Source organism: Scyliorhinus torazame, chromosome 14, assembly GCF_047496885.1.
Source record: "Scyliorhinus torazame isolate Kashiwa2021f chromosome 14, sScyTor2.1, whole genome shotgun sequence".
NCBI lineage: Eukaryota > Metazoa > Chordata > Chondrichthyes > Carcharhiniformes > Scyliorhinidae > Scyliorhinus > Scyliorhinus torazame.
In genome coordinates, this window is record NC_092720.1 from 165742534 (window position 1) to 165761352 (window position 18819).

Below are 18819 nucleotides of genomic sequence, written 5' to 3' on the forward strand. Positions count from 1 at the left end.
TCCTCACAGGAAGGTGTTGAGAGAGTGACATCTGGACAATTCGGTAATTCGCAAGAGCAATAGGATCACAGTGTCTGTGAGGTAATATAAGGGCTTAATCCTGTTTTGGTTCATTTTTGGAATGTGGACATCGCTGGTTAGGCCGGCATTTATTGCTCTTCCCGAGTTGCCCTTCAGACAGGGCTGCTGAGTTCTGCAGTCCTTCAGGTGTAGGTACACCCATTGTTCTGTTAGGGAGGGAGTTCCAGGATTTACCCCAGCGACAGTTAAGCAAAGGTAATATATTTCCAAGTCAGGGTGGTGAGTGAACTGGAGGGGAACCTCCAGATGGTAGGGTTCCTAGGTATCTTCTGCTCTTTTGATTTGATTTATTGTCACGTGAGCTGAGGTACAGTGAAAAGTATTGTCCTGCATACAGTCAGGACAGATCATTCCAGACATGAAATAACATAGGATATACCATATATACACAATTCAAATATATAGACAGTGTCGTCGGAATGCAGTACTATTCAGTTGAGATGGCGTGTGAAGAGATCAGTTCAGACCATAAGATGGTCATTCAGGAGTCTGGTAGCAGCAGGGGGTAAGCTGTTTTTGAACCTGTTTGTGCATGGTCTCAGACTTTGTATCTCCTGCCCGATGGAAGAGGTTGGAAGAGTGAACAACCCGCTGGGAGAGGTCTTTGATTATGCTGCCCGCTTCCCTCATGAAGGAACTGCGCTCCGAAAGCTAGTGATTCGAAACAAACCTGTAGGACGTTAACCTGGTGTTGTAAGACTTCTTACCGTGTTTCCGAAGGCACCAGGAGGTGTAGACAGAGTCAATGGAGGGGAGGCGGGTTCGCTTGATGGACTGAGTGTTGTTCAAGATACGGTACTTTCTTGAGGTCTTGAGCTGAGTAGATACCACACCAGGCTGTGATGCAAATGGTAGTGGTCGTGGGGTTAGAAGGTGCTGTCTAACGAATCGTAATTAGTTACTGCAGTGCATCTTGTCGATGGTACACACGGATGCAACTGTTCATCGGTGGTGGAGGGTTTGAATGTTTGTAGAAGGAACGATCAAGCACGCCACACTCACTTACACTAGTATTGACCGATAATGAGCGAATCTCACAAACACTCACACTGACGCACTTGCAGATACACCACCGCCATTCTCAGAGTCAAATGAGGTGATACATAAACTCACTTACAATTCCAGAGACTGACAAATTCAGAATTAATTCCAATTTAATTCACCATTCTGGAATTCGCTTGAACAGGCACAATTCCCACCGACACAATCAGAAGGTGATGCAACCCTCATACAGCAGCAGAAAATGCAAAACACAGTCTGCATATAACACAGATATATTGTACCAGAGAATGAGAGATACAGAATGAATTATTTATACTCACATAAAGTAGAAGAAGTGGAACTGAAAGAGAAAACTCTCTGTGCACGTCTACCTCTACTGATAGGTTCCGAATGTGACCACTTCTCTGGGGCATGGCACATGAAAGATTGAGGTGAAATTAACACAGATACACTGCACAAGAGCCAGGCTGATTGCGACGAGGTGGCCGAGTGGTTAAGGCGATGGACTGCTGATCCATTGTGCTCTTCATGCGTGGGTTCGAATCCCACCTTGTCGATCTTTATTCCACTTTTTTTCTCATAAGTGAATTTTGTCATATCAATAGTCCATTTTGTCATAAAGGCAAATTACTGCGGATGCTGGAATCTGAAACCAAAAAGAAAACGCTGGAACATTTCAGCAGCTTTGACAAAGGATCAACTGGACTCGAAACGTCAGCTCTTTTCTCCCCCTGCAGATGCTGCCAGACCTGCTGAGATTTTCCAGCATTTTATTTTTGGTCTCTTTTGTCAAAAGATCGATCTGCAATCACTGATGTGACAATCCAGTCAAAGTTGTGAGGCCAGATTGCATCGAGTTGTGTTGGAACAGCCGGAATTCAAAGATTGAGTTGAATTGATCGGATAGTTAGAGAGGAACTACTTTGTCTATTGGGGAGTGTCAATGTCATGTCACATTTCTTTGTTTGTGGAAATGACGAGTATAAGAAATTTTGACATTGACCCCCAAAACTCTGCTGAAGCTGGAGAATGAAGGGATTCAAAAACTGAATTCATAACTTTAATGTAGCGGCGGCAATGCAGCTTCACCGGAATGACACAGGTATAGAAAGTTTCAATTATGAGGACAGCTTAGAATCATAGAATGGCGACAGCACAGGATGAGGCCATTCAGCCCGCGTGTCCGTGCCGGTCGCCAGTAGTTGCCTTGTCTTCCCGTGATAAAAACAGTAAATTTTGGAAAATCTCAGCAGGTCTGGCAGGATTTGTGGAGAGGGAAACAGAGAATCGGAAGAAGGGTCATACTGGACACGAAACGGCAACTCTGTTTTTATCGTCACAGGTGCTGCCGAGTTTTTCCAACATTTTAAATTTTAATTCCCAGAATGTATGAAGAATCTCCATGGCAGCCTTGCCTTTGTACTCGACGCTTCTGTTTATAAAGCCGGGTTCAAAATGTCCTTTGTTCTGTTCCCTGTGGAGACCAACGACAGAAAGAAAATCAAATTAACCCAATGAGAAAAGCAAGAGACAACAATTTATTCCTTATGATTTTACTTTAACAATCAAACAAAATTCAACCTCAATTAAACATGAATGAGGAAACAAATCGCAGTTGATACAATCCACACATTGTGCATTATTTTTGGTCTCGCCTTGAAGGAACGTAATGTCTGTTCAATATATTTGGTTCCGTATTTGGAGCTCTCAGACTCTCAGCTCCTCCTGAGTTCCAAGCTTCCCAGCAGATATTAAACAATATGGTGAATCTTTATTCTGCATTAAGTGAATGATCGCACACTTCTCGACATAGAACTCTCTCTGATCCGATCAACGTTATTTACTGTGTCACCCAGCTTGATGGCGCCAGTTTATTGCCACCAAATCAGGAGTCTCCTGACCACATTACAGCTTTGGTCTCTACAAATATTACAGTGTTTGTAGAGAGCGGGAACAAGAAATTATTCCGAATGTTTGAGTTAAATTGATCGGGTTGTTGGAGAGGAACTATGTTGTCTATCGGGCGGCACGGTAGCACTGTTGCTTCACGGCGCCAGGGATCCAGGTTCGATTCCAGGCTTGGGTCACTGTCTGCGGCGGTGCCCCCATTTCCTCCTTGGTCGACGGTGAGGTAGAAGGTCACGCTATCTTCAGAGAAGGTCAGGCTAAATTGTCCTGTACTGTCCCAATGTTACGTGGGGTTGGCGGATGCTGGGTTACCGGCTAGGTTGGAGGTGTGGGCTGAGGAAGGATGCACTTTCAGGGGTCTGGAGTAGACTCGATGGGCCGAATGACCTCCTTCTGCACTGTAAATTCTAAATAGCCTCCTTCTGCACTGTGAATTCTACACAGAATAAATCCAACACTGACTGACAGTTCCACTGACAGCGTATCCGCACTCACGTCTGGTGAGCAAGTTTTTTTTTTAAATTTTAGAGTATCTAATTATTTTTTTTCCAATTAAGTGGCAATTTTAGCGTGTCCAATCCACCTACCCTGCACATCTTCTGGGTCGTGGGGGCGAAATCTATGCAAACACTGGGAGATTGTGCAAACTCCACACGGACAGTGACCCAGAGCCTGGATAGAACCTGGGACCTCGGCGCCGCGAGGCAATCGTGCTAACCACATGCGTCACCGTGCTGCCCTCTGGTGAGCAAGTCTGATAGGTTCAGAATGTCTCTCACACATTACCAGTGAGTGACAGATGAGTGCAAACTTGGAGAAAAGATTGTACCTCACTCTCACATGTTGACGGATTTAGCACAGTCTTATAACTACTGCTGAGTATACCAACATATAAGATCATCTTCATATTTTACTTTTTCTAAATCCCGCCGCCCCAAGTTCAATTCATGTGAACAATTCTTGTCTCGTGTGTCTCTCTCTCGCTGATCTGTGACCTTCGCTCTACCTGAGTGTGCTGAAATCTACTGGCCACATCACAGAACCGCAACAGAGCGGGATAAATTCATATGGACTGTCGGCAGTGCAGAAACAGGTTAATATGACAATTCAATGATGGGATGTGATCGGGTGGACATAGAGGTGTTAGCAGTCAAAAAATAAAATAAAATCGGTTTTCTTGTATTTGCTGATGGAGTTGGACAATTTGGAAGTGTTTATCTTAAGGAGCAGTTAAGGAGCAGAAATGATTTTAAGGAGGGTCTGTGGGCTGATGCCCTGGGTAGCGTTAATTCTTCCCCCTCTTGCGCCAGGCTTAGCCTGATACAATTTAAGGTTCTTCACGGAGCGCATTTGACAGGGGCGAGGTTGAGTAGGTTTTTTGGGATAGAGGACAGGTGTGTGAGGTGCTCGGGGAGCCCAGCAAACCACGCCCATATGTCCTGGGCATGTCCGGCGCTGGATTGGTTTTGGAGGGGCTTTGCGAGGGCTGTGTCTCAGGTGGTGAACACCCGGGTCAAGCCGAGCTGGGGGTGAGCATTATTTGGGGTATAGGACGAGCCGGGAGTGCAGGAGGTGAAAGAGGCCGGTATTCTGGCCTTTGCATCCCTGATAGCCCGGTGAAAGATTCTGCTACACTGGAAGGATGCGAAGCCCCCAAGCATAGAAGCCTGGATCAACGACATGGCAGAGTTCATTAAATTGGAGAGGGTAAAGGTTGCCTTGTGAGGGTCTGTACAAAGGTTCTTCAGGCGGTGGCAACCGTTCCTACACTTTCTAGCGGAACGTTAGGAGGCAGTCAGCAGCAGCAGCAACCAGTGGGGGAGGGGGGAGTGGTGGTGGGGGGGGTTCAGGTATGTGTTTATTATTGTTTCATGGGGGGGTTTGTACATTGGGGGAATACGCGATATAAGTGTACGATTTTGATCTGTGTGCTTTTTGCTTTTCTTTTTTCTGTCAGGGGGTGGTTGTTGAAAATTTGCTAAAATTGAATAAAAATATTTATAAAATAAGAAATGATTTTAAGTGAAAGCTGGATGAATGCAGGAGTGAGATGGATTTCTATGACAGGCAAATAATGTTGCATGAAGTCGACCATAGAAACTACCGATTCTTTAGTCTGGGTGGGGATCTCCTGGGGCACTGTAACAATAAGAAAACAGTCTGGTTTCAGTCTGGTGCATTATGGACTGGATGAAAGAAGATTTGAATAATGTTTTCGGACACTAACATATGTAATCATACACTCACAGAAAGTTACAGGGACTGACAAATGGAATCACACACGCACAGACAGTAACAGTCATACAAATGCAACTACATTACAACCACAGTAATAGACACAGCCCGATACAGTCACACGCTCATAGACAGCAACAGATATTAACAGATACAATCACCGACTCACCGGCGGTAACAGACATTGATAGATACAGTTGCACACTCACTGACAGTAACAGACTCTAATAGTTAAAATTACACACTCACAGACTGCAACAGGCACTGATAGATACAATCACATGATCACAGACAATAACAGATGGATAGATGCAGTCACACACTCACTGACATTAACAGGCACTGATAGTTACAATCACACAATTACAGGCTGCAACAGACACGGATAAATAAAACGACAAACTCACGGACAGTTACAGACACAAGATAGATACAATCACCCACTCACAGACAAATAACAGAAACTGACAGATACATTCACACACAAACAGTAACAGAGACTGGCAGATACAATCACAAACTCACAGGCTGTAACAGACACTGACGGATACAAACACACGCTCGCAGATAGTAAGACACTGACAGATTCAGCCAAGTACTCATAGGCAGTAACAAATTAGTATACGTTCAATCACACGCTGAATGACAGGTTCACAGGCAGTAACAGAGACTGACAGGTACAAACAAACAATCACAGACAGTATAGACACTGATAGATACAATCATATACTCACAAAAATGACAGGGGCTGGTTTAGCTCACTGGGCTAAATCGCTGGCTTTTAAATGTTGTACTGTGTCTAAGTTCTTTGATATTCAGCAGCAGCACGAGAGTAGCTTAAATAATATTAGCAAGAGATCAACTGTGCGGATGAATTAAATGTTTTATAGTGACCTAAATTATAGTGACTGGTAGAGATTAATTAATTTATGAATGTATTAACGAAATGTTGGGTAAATGTCCTAAACCATAGGATAGGGGAGAGTAGAAGCTTGCCTTGAACAAGGGCGACCAGTTCACCAAGGATGAAGAGGGATCATAGAAAAAACAGCACAGAACAGGCCCTTCGGCCCACGATGTTGTGCCGAACCTTTGTCCTAGATTAATCATAGATTATCATTGAATCTACAGTGCAGAAGGAGGCCACTCGGCCCCCCGAGTCCGCACCGGCCCCCGGAAAGAGCACCCCACCCAAACTCAACCCCTCCACCCAACACCAAGGACAATTTGGACATTAAGGGCAATTTATCATTGGTCAATTCACCTAACCCGCACATCTTTGGACTGTGGGAGGAAACCGGAGCATCCGGAGGAAACCCACGCAGACACGGGGAGGACGTGCAGACTCCGCACAGACAGTGACCCAAGCCGAAATCGAACCTGGGACCCTGGAGCTGTGAAGCAATTGTGCTAACCACAATGCTACCGTGCTGCCCTTGAGAACAAATAAATCTACACTATATCATTTTACCGTAATCCATGTACCTATCCAATAGCTGCTTGAAGGTCCCTAATGTTTCCGACTCAACTACTTCCACAGGCAGTGCATTCCATGTCCCCACTACTCTCTGGGTAAAGAACCTACCTCTGATATCCCTCCTATATCTTCCACCTTTCACCTTAAATTTATGTCCCCTTGTAATGGTTTGTTCCACCCGGGGAAAAAGTCTCTGACTGTCTACTCTATCTATTCCCCTGATCATCTTATAAACCTCTATCAAGTCGCCCCTCATCCTTCTCCGTTCTAATGAGAAAAGGCCTAGCACCCTCAACCTTTCCTCATAAGACCTACTCTCCATTCCAGGCAACATCCTGGTAAATCTTCTTTGCACCTTTCCAAAGCTTCCACATCCTTCCTAAAATGAGGCGACCAGAACTGTACACAGTACTCCAAATGTGGCCTTACCAAAGTTTTGTACAGCTGCATCATCACCTCACGGCTCTTAAATTCAATCCCTCTGTTAATGAACGCGAGCACACCATAGGTCTTCTTCACAGCTCTATCCACTTGAGTGGCAACTTTCAAAGATGTATGAACATAGACCCCAAGATCTCTCTGCTCCTCCACATTGCCAAGAACTCTACCGTTAACCCTGTATTCCGCATTCATATTTGTCCTTCCAAAGTGGACAACCTCACACTTTTCAGGGTTAAACTCCATCTGCCACTTCTCAGCCCAGCTCTGCATCCTATCTATGTCTCTTTGCAGCCGACAACAGCCCTCCGTACTATCCACAACTCCACCAATCTTCGTATCATCTGCAAATTTACTGACCCACCCTTCAACTCCCTCATCCAAGTCATTAATGAAAATCACAAACAGCAGAGGACCCAGAACTGATCCCTGCGGTACGCCACTGGTAACTGGGATCCAGGCTGAATATTTGCCATCCACCACCACTCTCTGACTTCTATCGGTTAGCCAGTTCGTTATCCAACTGGCCAAATTTCCCACTATCCCATGCCTCCTTACTTTCTGCATAAGCCTACCATGGGGAACTTTGTCAAATGCCTTACTAAAATCCATGTACACCACATCCACTGCTTTACCTTCATTCACATGTTTGGTCACCTCCTCAAAGAATTCAATAAGATTGGTAAGGCAAGACCTACCCCTCACAAATCCGTGCTGACTATCCCTAATCAAGCAGTGTCTTTCCAGATGCTCAGAAATCCTATCCTTCAGTACCCTTTCCATTACTTTGCCTACCACCGAAGTAAGACGAACTGGCCTGTAATTCCCAGGGTTATCCCTCGTCCCTTTTTTGAACAGGGGCACGACATTCGCCACTCTCCAATCCCCTGGTACCACCCCTGTTGACAGTGAGGACGAAAAGATCATTGCCAACGGCTCTGCAATTTCATCTCTTGCTTCCCATAGAATCCTTGGATATATCCCGTCAGGCCCGGGGGACTTGTCTATCCTCAAGTTTTTCAAAATGCCCAACACATCTTCCTTCCTAACAAGTATTTCCTCGAGCTTACCAATCTGTTTCACACTGTCCTCTCCAACAATATCGCCCCTCTCATTTGTAAATACAGAAGAAAAGTACTCGTTCAAGACTTCTCCTATCTCTTCAGACTCAATACACAATCTCCCGCTACTGTCCTTGATCGGACCTACCCTTGCTCTAGTCATTCTCATATTTCTCACATATGTGTAAAAGGCCTTGGGGTTTTCCTTGATCCTACCCGCCAAAGATTGTTCATGCCCTCTCTTAGCTCTCCTAATCCCTTTCTTCAGTTCCCTCCTGGCTATCTTGTATCCCTCCAATGCCCTGTCTGAATCTTGTTTCCTCAGCCTTACATAAGTCACCTTTTTCCTCTTAACAAGACATTCAACCTCTCTTGTCAACCATGGTTCCCTCACTCGACCATCTCTTCCCTGCCTGACAGGGACATACATGTCAAGGACACGTAGCACCTGTTCCTTGAATAAGTTCCACATTTCACTTGTGTCCTTCCCTGCCAGCCTATGTTCCCAACTTATGCACTTCAATTCTTGTCTGACAACATCGTATTTACCCTTCCCCCAATTGTAAACCTTGCCCTGTTGCACGTACCTATCCCTCTCCATTACTAAAGTGAAAGTCACAGAATTGTGGTCACTATCTCCAAAATGCTCCCCCACTAACAAATCTATCACTTGCCCTGGCTCATTACCCAGTACTAAATCCAATATTGCCCCTCCTCTGGTCGGACAATCTACATACTGTGTTAGAAAAGCTTCCTGGACACACTGCACAAACACCACCCCATCCAAACTATTTGATCTAAAGAGTTTCCACTCAATATTTGGGATGTTAACGTCACCCATGACTACTACCCTATGACTTCTGCACCTTTCCAAAATCTGTTTCCCAATCTGTTCCTCCACATCTCTGCTACGATTGGGGGGCCTATAGAAAACTCCTAACAAGGTGACTGCTCCTTTCCTATTTCTGACTTCAACCCATACTACCTCAGTAGGCTGATACTCCTCGAAGTGCCTTTCTGCAGCTGTTATACTATCTCTAATTAATAATGCCACCCCCCCCCCACCTCTTTTACCACCCTCCCTAATCTTATTGAAACATCTATAACCAGGGACCTCCAACAACCATTTCTGCCCCTCTTCTATCCAAGTTTCCATGATGGCCACCACATCGTAGTCCCAAGTACCGATCCATGCCTTAAGTTCACCCACCTTATTCCTGATGCTTCTTGCGTTGAAGTATACACACTTCAACCCATCTCCGTGCCTGCAAGTACTCTCCTTTGTCAGTGTTCCCTTCCCCACTGCCTCATTACACGCTTTGGCGTCCTGAATATCGGCTACCTTAGTTGCTGGACTACAAATCCGGTTCCCATCCCCCAGCCAAATTAGTTTAAACCCTCCCGAAGAGTACTAGAAAACCTCCCTCCCAGGATATTGGTGCCCCTCTGGTTCAGATGCAACCCGTCCTGCTTGTACAGGTCCCACCTTCCCCAGAATGCGCTCCAATTATCCAAATACCTGAAGCCCTCCCTCCTACACCATTCCTGCAGCCACGTGTTCAACTGCACTCTCTCCCTATTCTTAGCCTCGCTATCACGTGGCACCGGCAACAAACCAGAGATGACAACTCTGTCTGTCCTGGCTTTTAACTTCCAGCCTAACTCCCTAAACTTGTTTATTACCTCCACACCCCTTTTCCTACCTATGTCGTTGGTACCAATGTGCACCACGATTTCTGGCTGCTCCCCCTCCCCCTTAAGGATCCTGAAGACACGATCCGAGACATCCCTGGCCCTGGCACCCAGGAGGCAACATACCTTCCGGGAGTCTCGCTCACGACCACAGAACCTCCTATCTATTCCCCTAACCATTGAATCTCCTACAACTATTGCTTTTCTATTCTCCCCCCTTCCCTTCTGAGCCCCAGAGCCAGACTCAGTGCCAGAGACCTGGCCGCTAGGGCCTTCCCCCGGTAGGTCATCCCCCCCAACAGCATCCAAAACGGTATAATTGTTTTGAAGGGGAACGGCCACGAGGGATCCCTGCACTGTCTGCCTGTTTGTTTGTTTCCCCCTGACTGTAACCCAGCTATTCTTGTCCTGTACCTTGGGTGTGGTTACCTCCTTGTAACTCTTCTCAATCACCCCCTCTGCCTCCCGGATGATCCGAAGTTCATCCAGCTTCAGCTCCAGTTCCCTAACACGGTCTTTGAGGAGCTGAAGTTGCGTGCACTTCCCGCAGGTATAGTCAGTGGGGACACCGGTGGTATCCCTCACCACCCACATCCTACAGGAGGAGCATGTAACTGGCCTAGCCTCCATCCCCTCTTACCTGACAGAATATAGCTGCCCTGTGGACTAACTAGATCTCCGCCCTCCGACCCTGCTCCCAGTCAGCTACACTTTCTGTAAACTCCTGGCTCTCTTCGCACTCTTTGCGGAAATGTCAGAAACAAAATGAAAGGAGCACCTTACTCTCTCCTCACCTAACTCCCTCGGTCACCAAACTCTCACTATCGCACTCAAATGCACCAAATTCAGCACTCAGTGCAAACAAAGTCTGCACTGTAGGGGATTACTTTTATACTGTGAATCTAGCCTCTGAAAACTGGCCTAATCCAATTAACTAATTAACAAGCTCCAGCTGCAAGTGCCGACAAGTAGAAGCCTGTTTAAAGCTTATTGAAAATTCACCTTCTTCTAAACCAAACAGCAACTTTTAAGTTAATTAACTAAATAAAAGAAAGACTAAACTTTAGATAAAAATGAAGCCTTATACTCCCTCGGTCACCAAACTCTCACTATCGCACTCAAATGCACCAAATTCAGCACTCAGTGCAAACTCACTCAGCACTCAGTGGATCCATAGTGTGATCCACCATGCTTCGCGTTCAGGATCAAGAAGACGGAATGTAGCCAAATAAGATGGCCACTTGCCAAGGGACATGGGAATTATGGCCAACCCAGGACTCAGACAGCTTTTGTGTATTAGAAACACAGATAACTAAATCTGATCGAACCACCCCTCGCTCGTTTGCAGTTTAATGGCCCATTTTCCCAGGACAATAGAACTCCAATCAAGAAACCGGTACAGCCACAGACTGATCGGCGCCACTCCCTTTACTCAGAAAGTCCAACTGCCAAGGTCAATGACTGCTAAGGACCCGCCCAGCCACCAAGGCGCCCGTCCCGGTATTGGCCAAAATCGAAGACAGTGATCAGAGCCCTGTCGAACTATTGGGTCCAAGTTTAAGGACTGCCCCAAAGAGCGCAAAATCCCAGAGGGATTAAAGAGAGCACAGCCATGTGTTCTGTCTCTTTTGGATCCAGTCTGTGCCAGCCCAACTGTAGCAGGAACAGACAGCCAAGCTCAAGACCGACGATCGCTACCTGACGGCTGAGCCCAGCAGAGACAGAGCCACTTTCTTCGAACCAGCCAAGTGAAATCCAGATAGAGGCCATATCCACTTGCACAGTGTCGGTCACCCTTAAGCTAAGTATAGGTTATTGTAGCTGATATGTGTCGTTTAACTCGTGGTAGATATTGTGTTTGCATGTCGAGGTAACTCTTGTGTATGTAAATAAACCATCTTTTCCACTAACTAACTGGTCGTGTGATAATTTGATCGATATAAGGGAAGGCTTGTGGTTCACCAACATTATCATTAATATCAGCAACAGTATTGGCGACGCTGTTGGGATCGAAAACAGGCAACAAGTGGAACCTTTGTTTCAATAAAAGCCAGACCCCGAAATTAATAAATGAGTTCTCAGTCAGAGACAATGAGATAAGCAAAGTTCAGTAAAAATGGTGCTATGGACACTCCTGGTGCCTGATGAAATTAGCAGCTAAAACAGCGAGATAATGTTGTCCAATAATAAAAAGAGAGAACTTAAACAGTGTGAAAACGCAGCATTAGGACACAAGGACAAGGTGAGGTCTCAGGCCAGAGTAAGATTTCGATGTAATGATGCACAGAACAGATACACAGAACATCAGAAATCAATTGTCATTCACACATTTATTGCAGACTGATGTCATCTCCTGGCTGAACGAAAGTCATGCGACAAGGACACTTTCATTCATGAGTACCTTCCTCCGGTGAATGAAGAGGTGGGTTCCAGAAACACATATACAGACAAAGTCAATAATGCAAGTTAAAGCAGACCAAGGCAGGCCAACAGCACGGTTCAATTCCTGGAGCAGCCTCCCCGAACAGGCACCGGAATGTGGCGACTAGGGGCTTTTCACAGTAAGTTCATTGAAGCCTACTCGTGACAATAAGCGATTTTCATTTTCATTTCACTATTATACGTTAAAACACACGCTGAATGACAGGTTCACAGGCAGTAACAGAGACTGACAGGTACAAACAAACAATCACAGACAGTATAGACACTGATAGATACAATCATATACTCACAAAAAATGACAGACATTTATAGATACAATCACACACTCACATACAGTGACAGAATCTTACAGAAACAATCTCACACTCACAGATTGTAACACACACTGATAGAAACAATCTCACACTCAGAGAATAACATACACTGATAGCTACAATCGCATATGCACAGACAGGATCAGACAGTGATCGATACAGTCAAACTCTCACAGACAGTAACAGACACTGATAGATGCAATCACACACTCACAGACAGCAAGAAACTGGCCGATTCAACCACATATTCATAGACAGTAACAAAGAGTGGCAGGTCCAATCACGCTAAATTAATAGCTCACAAATAGAATGCACACTCACAGACAGTAGAAGTGACTGACAGGTACAATCACAGATTGTAATAGAAACGTGTAGATACAATCACACACTCACAGGGAGTAACAGTGACAGGTACAATCACACTGGCAGACAGTATCATGACTGACAGATACAATCACAAACTCACCGAGAGTAACAGATGGACAGTAACAGAGACTGACAGGTAAAATCACACGCTAACAGAGAGTAACAGTCTGACAGGTACATTCACAATGACAGATAGTAACAGAGACCGAAGATATTATCAGACACACACAGACAGTAAGAGACTAACAGATGTAGTTCCCAACTTGAAAATATATCGCCATTCCATCACTGGCGCTGGGGCAAAATCCTGAAACTGTTCAAGAAGGCAACTCTCCACTGCCTTCTTAAAGGCAACTAAGGATGGATAATAAATGCAGCGCTCATCAGCGGCTCCAACACCCTGTAAATAATAAATACAAAATAAGTTACCATTGAAACCTAATTTTACAGTGGTTAACACTGCGGCCTCCAGTGTTAAGGATCCGATTCGATTACGGCCCCAGGTCACTGTCTGTGTGGAGTTTACAAACCCCGTGTCTGCATGGCTTTCACCCCACAAGCCAAAGATGTGCAGGTTAGGTGGATTGGTCACACAAAATTTATTTCTATATTTTTCCAAATAATCTTTATTGTCACAAGTAGGCTTACATTAACACTGCAATGTATTTTCTGCGAAAAGCCCCTAGTCGGCACATTCCGGCGCCTGTTCGGGCACACGGAGGGACAATTCAGAATGTCCAAATTAATTAACAGCACGTCTGTCGGGACTTGTGGGTGGAAACCGGAGCACCCGGAGGAAACCCACGCAGACACAGAGGGAACGTGCAGACTCCGCACAAAGAGTGACCCAAGCCAGGAATCGAACCTCGGACCCTGGAGTTGTGAAGCAACACTGCTACCCACTGTGCTACCATGACGCCCACAAATTGCCCCTTAATTGGAAGAAAAATAATTAGGTGCTCTAAATTTATTTTAAAAAAGAAACCTAATTTTACCTTTGAAAAGAAATCGATGATAAAGTTACTTATTTCACGACAAGTTCTTATTTCACGTAAATTCTGCGTTAGAACTGTTTCTGGTCTTCGGTTTGAAAGTCACGCATAAAAGCCACTGCGATGGCCTGGAATCGAACCCAGGTCAACTGCTTGGTAAACAGCTATGCTGACCACTACACCACCAAAGCACATATGCCACGGCCAAGCAATGCTTACTTTGTAATTTGTATGATGTGCAGATGCCGGCGTTGGACTGGTGTGAGCACAGTAAGATGTCTTACAACACCAGGTAAAGTCGAACAGGTTTGTCTTGAATCACTAGCTTTCGGAGCGCAGCTCCTTCCTCAGGTGAATAAATAGGTGGGTTCCATAAACACATATTTAGACAAAGTCAGTTATGCAAGACGATACTTTGGATGTGAGTCTTTGCAAGTAATTAAGTCTTTACAGGTCCAGACGGAGCGATTGGAGAGAGGGATAATCACAAGCTAAAGAGGTGTTAATTGTCTCAAGCCAGGACAGTTGGTAGGATTTCGCAAGCCCAGGCCAGATGGTGGGGGATGAATGTAATGTGACATGAATCCAAGGTCCCGATTTAGGCCACACTCATGTGTGCGGAACTTGGCTATCAGTTTCTGTTTGGCGATTCTGCATTGTCGCGCGCCCTGAAGGTCACTTTGGAGAATGCTTACCCGAAGATCAGAGGCTGAATGCCCTTGACTGTTGAAATGTTCCTTGATTGGAAGGGAACATTTTTGCATGGCAATTGTTGTGCGATGTCCATTCATCCGTTGTCACAGCATCTGTATGGTCTTGTCAATGTACCACGCCCCGGGACATCCTTTCCTGCAGTTATGAGGTCGGCAATGTTGGTTGATTCGTTCCAATAAAGATTTAATTACCTGCAAAGACTCGTATCCAAAGTATCAACTTGCATCATTGACTTTGTCTGGAGAATGTGTTTCTGGAACCCACCTCTTCATTCACCCGAGGAAGGTACTCATGAATGAAAGTGTCCTTGTCGCATGACTTTCGTTCAGCCAGGAGATGACAGCAGTCTGCAATAAATGTGTGAATGACAATTGATTTCTGATGTTCTGTGTGTCTGTTCTGTGGGTCATTACATCGAAATCTTACTCTGGCCTGAGACCTCACCTTGTCCTTGTGTCCTAATGCTGCATTTTCACACTGTTTATGTTCTCTCTTTTTATTATTGGACAACATTATCTCGCTGTTTTAGCTGCTAATTTCATCAGGCACCAGGAGTGTCCATAGCACCGTTTTTACTGAACTTTGCTTATCTCATTGTCTCTGACTGAGAACTCATTTATTAATTTCGGGGTCTGGCTTTTATTGAAACAAAGGTTCCACTTTTTGCCTGTTTTCGATCCCAACAGCGTCGCCAATACTGTTGCTGATATTAATGATAATGTTGGTGAACCACAAGCCTTCCCTTATATCGATCAAATTATCACACAACCAGTTAGTTAGTAGAAAAGATGGTTTATTTACATACACAAGAGTTACCTCGACATGCAAACACAATACCTACCACGAGTTAAATGACACCAATCAGCTACAATAACCTATACTTAACTTAAGGGCGACCGACACTGTGCAAGTGGATATGGCCTCTATCTGGATTTCGCTTGGCTGGTTCGAAGAAAGTGGCTCTGTCTCTGCTGGGCTCAGCCGTCAGGTAGCGATCGTCGGTCTTGAGCTTGGCTGTCTGTTCCTGCTACAGTTGGGCTGGCACAGACCGGATCCAAAAGAGACAGAACGCATGGATGCGCTCTCTTTAATCCCTCTGGGATTTTGCGCTCTTTGGGGCGGTCCTTAAACTTGGACCCAATAGTTCGACAGGGCTCTGATCACTGTCTTCGATTTTGGCCAATACCGGGACGGGCGCCTTGGTGGCTGGGCGGGTCCTTAGCAGTCATTGACCTTGGCAGTTGGACTTTCTGAGTACAGGGAGTGGCGCCGATCAGTCTGTGGCTGTACCGGTTTCTTGATTGGAGTTCTTTTGTCCTGGGAAAATGGGCCATTAAACTGCAAACGAGTGAGGGGTGGTTCGATCAGGTTTAGTTATCTGTGTTTCTAATACACATAAGCTGTCTGAGTCCTGGGTTGGCCATCATTCCCATGTCCCTTGGCAAGTGGCCATCTTATTTGGCTACATTCCGTCTTCTTGATCCTGAATGCGAAGCATGGTGGATCACACTATGGATCCCTCTTCATCCTTGGTGAACTGGTCGCCCTTGGTCAAGGCAAGGTTCTACTCTACCCTATCCTATGGTTTGGGACATTTACCCAACATTTCGTTAATACATTCATAAATTAATTAATCTCTACCAGTCACTATAAAACATTTAATTTATCCGCACAGTTGATCTCTTGCTAATATTATTTAAGCTACTCTCGTGCTGCTGGTAACTATCAAAGAACCTAGACACAGTACAACATTTAAAACAGCAGCATCAAATTTCTACTTAATCCTAATGAAGTTAAAGAGGTACATGGTTTATTCTTAGCAGCGATTAGTACATGCATTCAATTTTGTTGAATTCCAAAGAAGGTGGGGGGGGGGGGGGGTCAGACTGTATATATCGGGGAGCGGGAGGCTTTTGCTCGCCATTTACGGAGTCGGAGTGTCTGAATGACACTGTAGATTATTGCAATTACTAGACGGGCCTCTACTATTAATGATGGAAAGGGATAAGTATACACCGCAGGGCATGAGTTATAGCTGGGGGAAGGGCAATTATGATGCCATTAGATGTGACTTGGGGGGGATAAGGTGGAGAAGTAGGCTGCAAGTGTTGGGCACACTGGATAAGTGGAGCTTGTTCAAGGATCAGCTACTGCGTGTTCTTGATAAGTATGCACCGGTCAGGCAGGGAGGAAGGCGTTGAGCGAGGGAACCGTGGTTTACCAAAGAAGTGGAATCTCTTGTTAAGAGGAAGAAGGAGGCCTCTGTGAAGATGAGGTGTGAAGTTTAAGTTGGGGCGATGGATAGTTACAAGGTAGCGAGGAAGGATCTAAAGAGAGAGCTAAGACGAGCAAGGAGGGGACATGAGAAGTATTTGGCAGGTAGGATCAAGGAAACCCCAAAGGCTTTCTATAGGTCTGTCAGGAATAAGCGAATGACTAGGGAAAGAGTAGGACCAGTCAAGGACAGGGATGGGAAGTTGTGTGTGGAGTCTGAAGAGATAGGCGAGATACTAAATGAATATTTTTCGTCAGTATTCACTCAGGAAAAAGATAATGTTGTGGAGGAGAATGCTGAGACCCAGGCTAATAGAATAGATGGCATTGAGGTACGTAGGGAAGAGGTGTTGGCAATTCTGGACAGGCTGAAAATAGATAAGTCCCCGGGTCCTGATGTGATTTATCCTAGGATTCTCTGGGAGGCCAGGGACGAGATTGCTGGACCTTTGGCTTTGATTTTTATGTCATCATTGGCTACAGGAATAGTGCCAGAGGACTGGAGGATAGCAAATGTGGTCCCTTTGTTCAAAAAGGGGAGCAGAGACAACCCCGGCAACTATAGACCGGTGAGCCTCACGTCTGTAGTGGGTAAAGTCTTGGAGGGGATTATAAGAGACAAGATTTATAATCATCTAGCTAGGAATAATATGATCAGGGATAGTCAGCATGGCTTTGTGAAGGGTAGGTCATGCCTCACAAACCTTATCGAGTTATTTGAGAAGGTGACTGAACAGGTAGACGAGGGTAGAGCAGTTGATGTGGTGTATATGGATTTCAGCAAAGCGTTTGATAAGGTTCCCCACGGTAGGCTATTGCAGAAAATACGGAGGCTGGGGATTGAGGGTGATTTAGAGATGTGGATCAGAAATTGGCTAGCTGAAAGAAGGCAGAGGGTGGTGGTTGATGTGAAATGTTCAGAATGGAGTTCAGGTACAAGTGGAGTACCACAAGGATCTGTTCTGGGGCCGTTGCTGTTTGTCATTTTTATCAATGACCTAGAGGAAGGCGCAGAAGGGTGGGTGAGTAAATTTGCAGACGATACTAAAGTCGGTGGTGTTGTCGATAGTGTGGAAGGATGTAGCAGGTTACAGAGGGATATAGATAAGCTGCAGAGCTGGGCTGAGAGGTGGCAAATGGAGTTTAATGTAGAGAAGTGTGAGGTGATTCACTTTGGAAGGAATAACAGGAATGCGGAATATTTGGCTAATGGTAAAGTTCTTGGAAGTGTGGATGAGCAGAGGGATCTAGGTGTCCATGTACATAGATCCCTGAAAGTTGCCACCCAGGTTGATAGGGTTGTGAAGAAGGCCTATGGAGTGTTGGCCTTTATTCGTAGAGGGATTGAGTTCCGGAATCAGGAGGTCATGTTGCAGCTGTACAGAACTCTGGTACGGCCGCATTTGGAATATTGCGTACAGTTCTGGTCACCGCATTATAGGAAGGACGTGGAGGCTTTGGAGCGGGTGCAGAGGAGATTTACCAGGATGTTGCCTGGTATGGAGGGAAAATCTTATGAGGAAAGGCTGATGGACTTGAGGTTGTTTTCGTTGGAGAAAAGAAGGTTAAGAGGAGACTTAATAGAGGCATACAAAATGATCAGGGGGTTAGATAGGGTGGACAGTGAGAGCCTTCTCCCGCGGATGGAAATGGCTGGCACGAGGGGACATAGCTTTAAACTGAGGGGTAATAGATATAGGACAGAGGTCAGAGGTAGGTTCTTTACGCAAAGAGTAGTGAGGCCGTGGAATGCCCTACCTGCTACAGTAGTGAACTCGCCAACATTGAGGGCATTTAAAAGTTTATTGGATAAACATATGAAT

At 45.4% G+C, this 18819-nt stretch overlaps 1 non-coding gene across 1 annotated transcript; it reads left to right on the forward strand.

Moving 5' to 3' along the window:
- Positions 1-1557: 1557 nt before the first annotated feature.
- On the forward strand, positions 1558-1640 carry trnas-gcu (transfer RNA serine (anticodon GCU)). The gene has a single exon. It is a non-coding gene; the product is annotated as a tRNA-Ser (tRNA).
- Positions 1641-18819: the final 17179 nt, after the last annotated feature.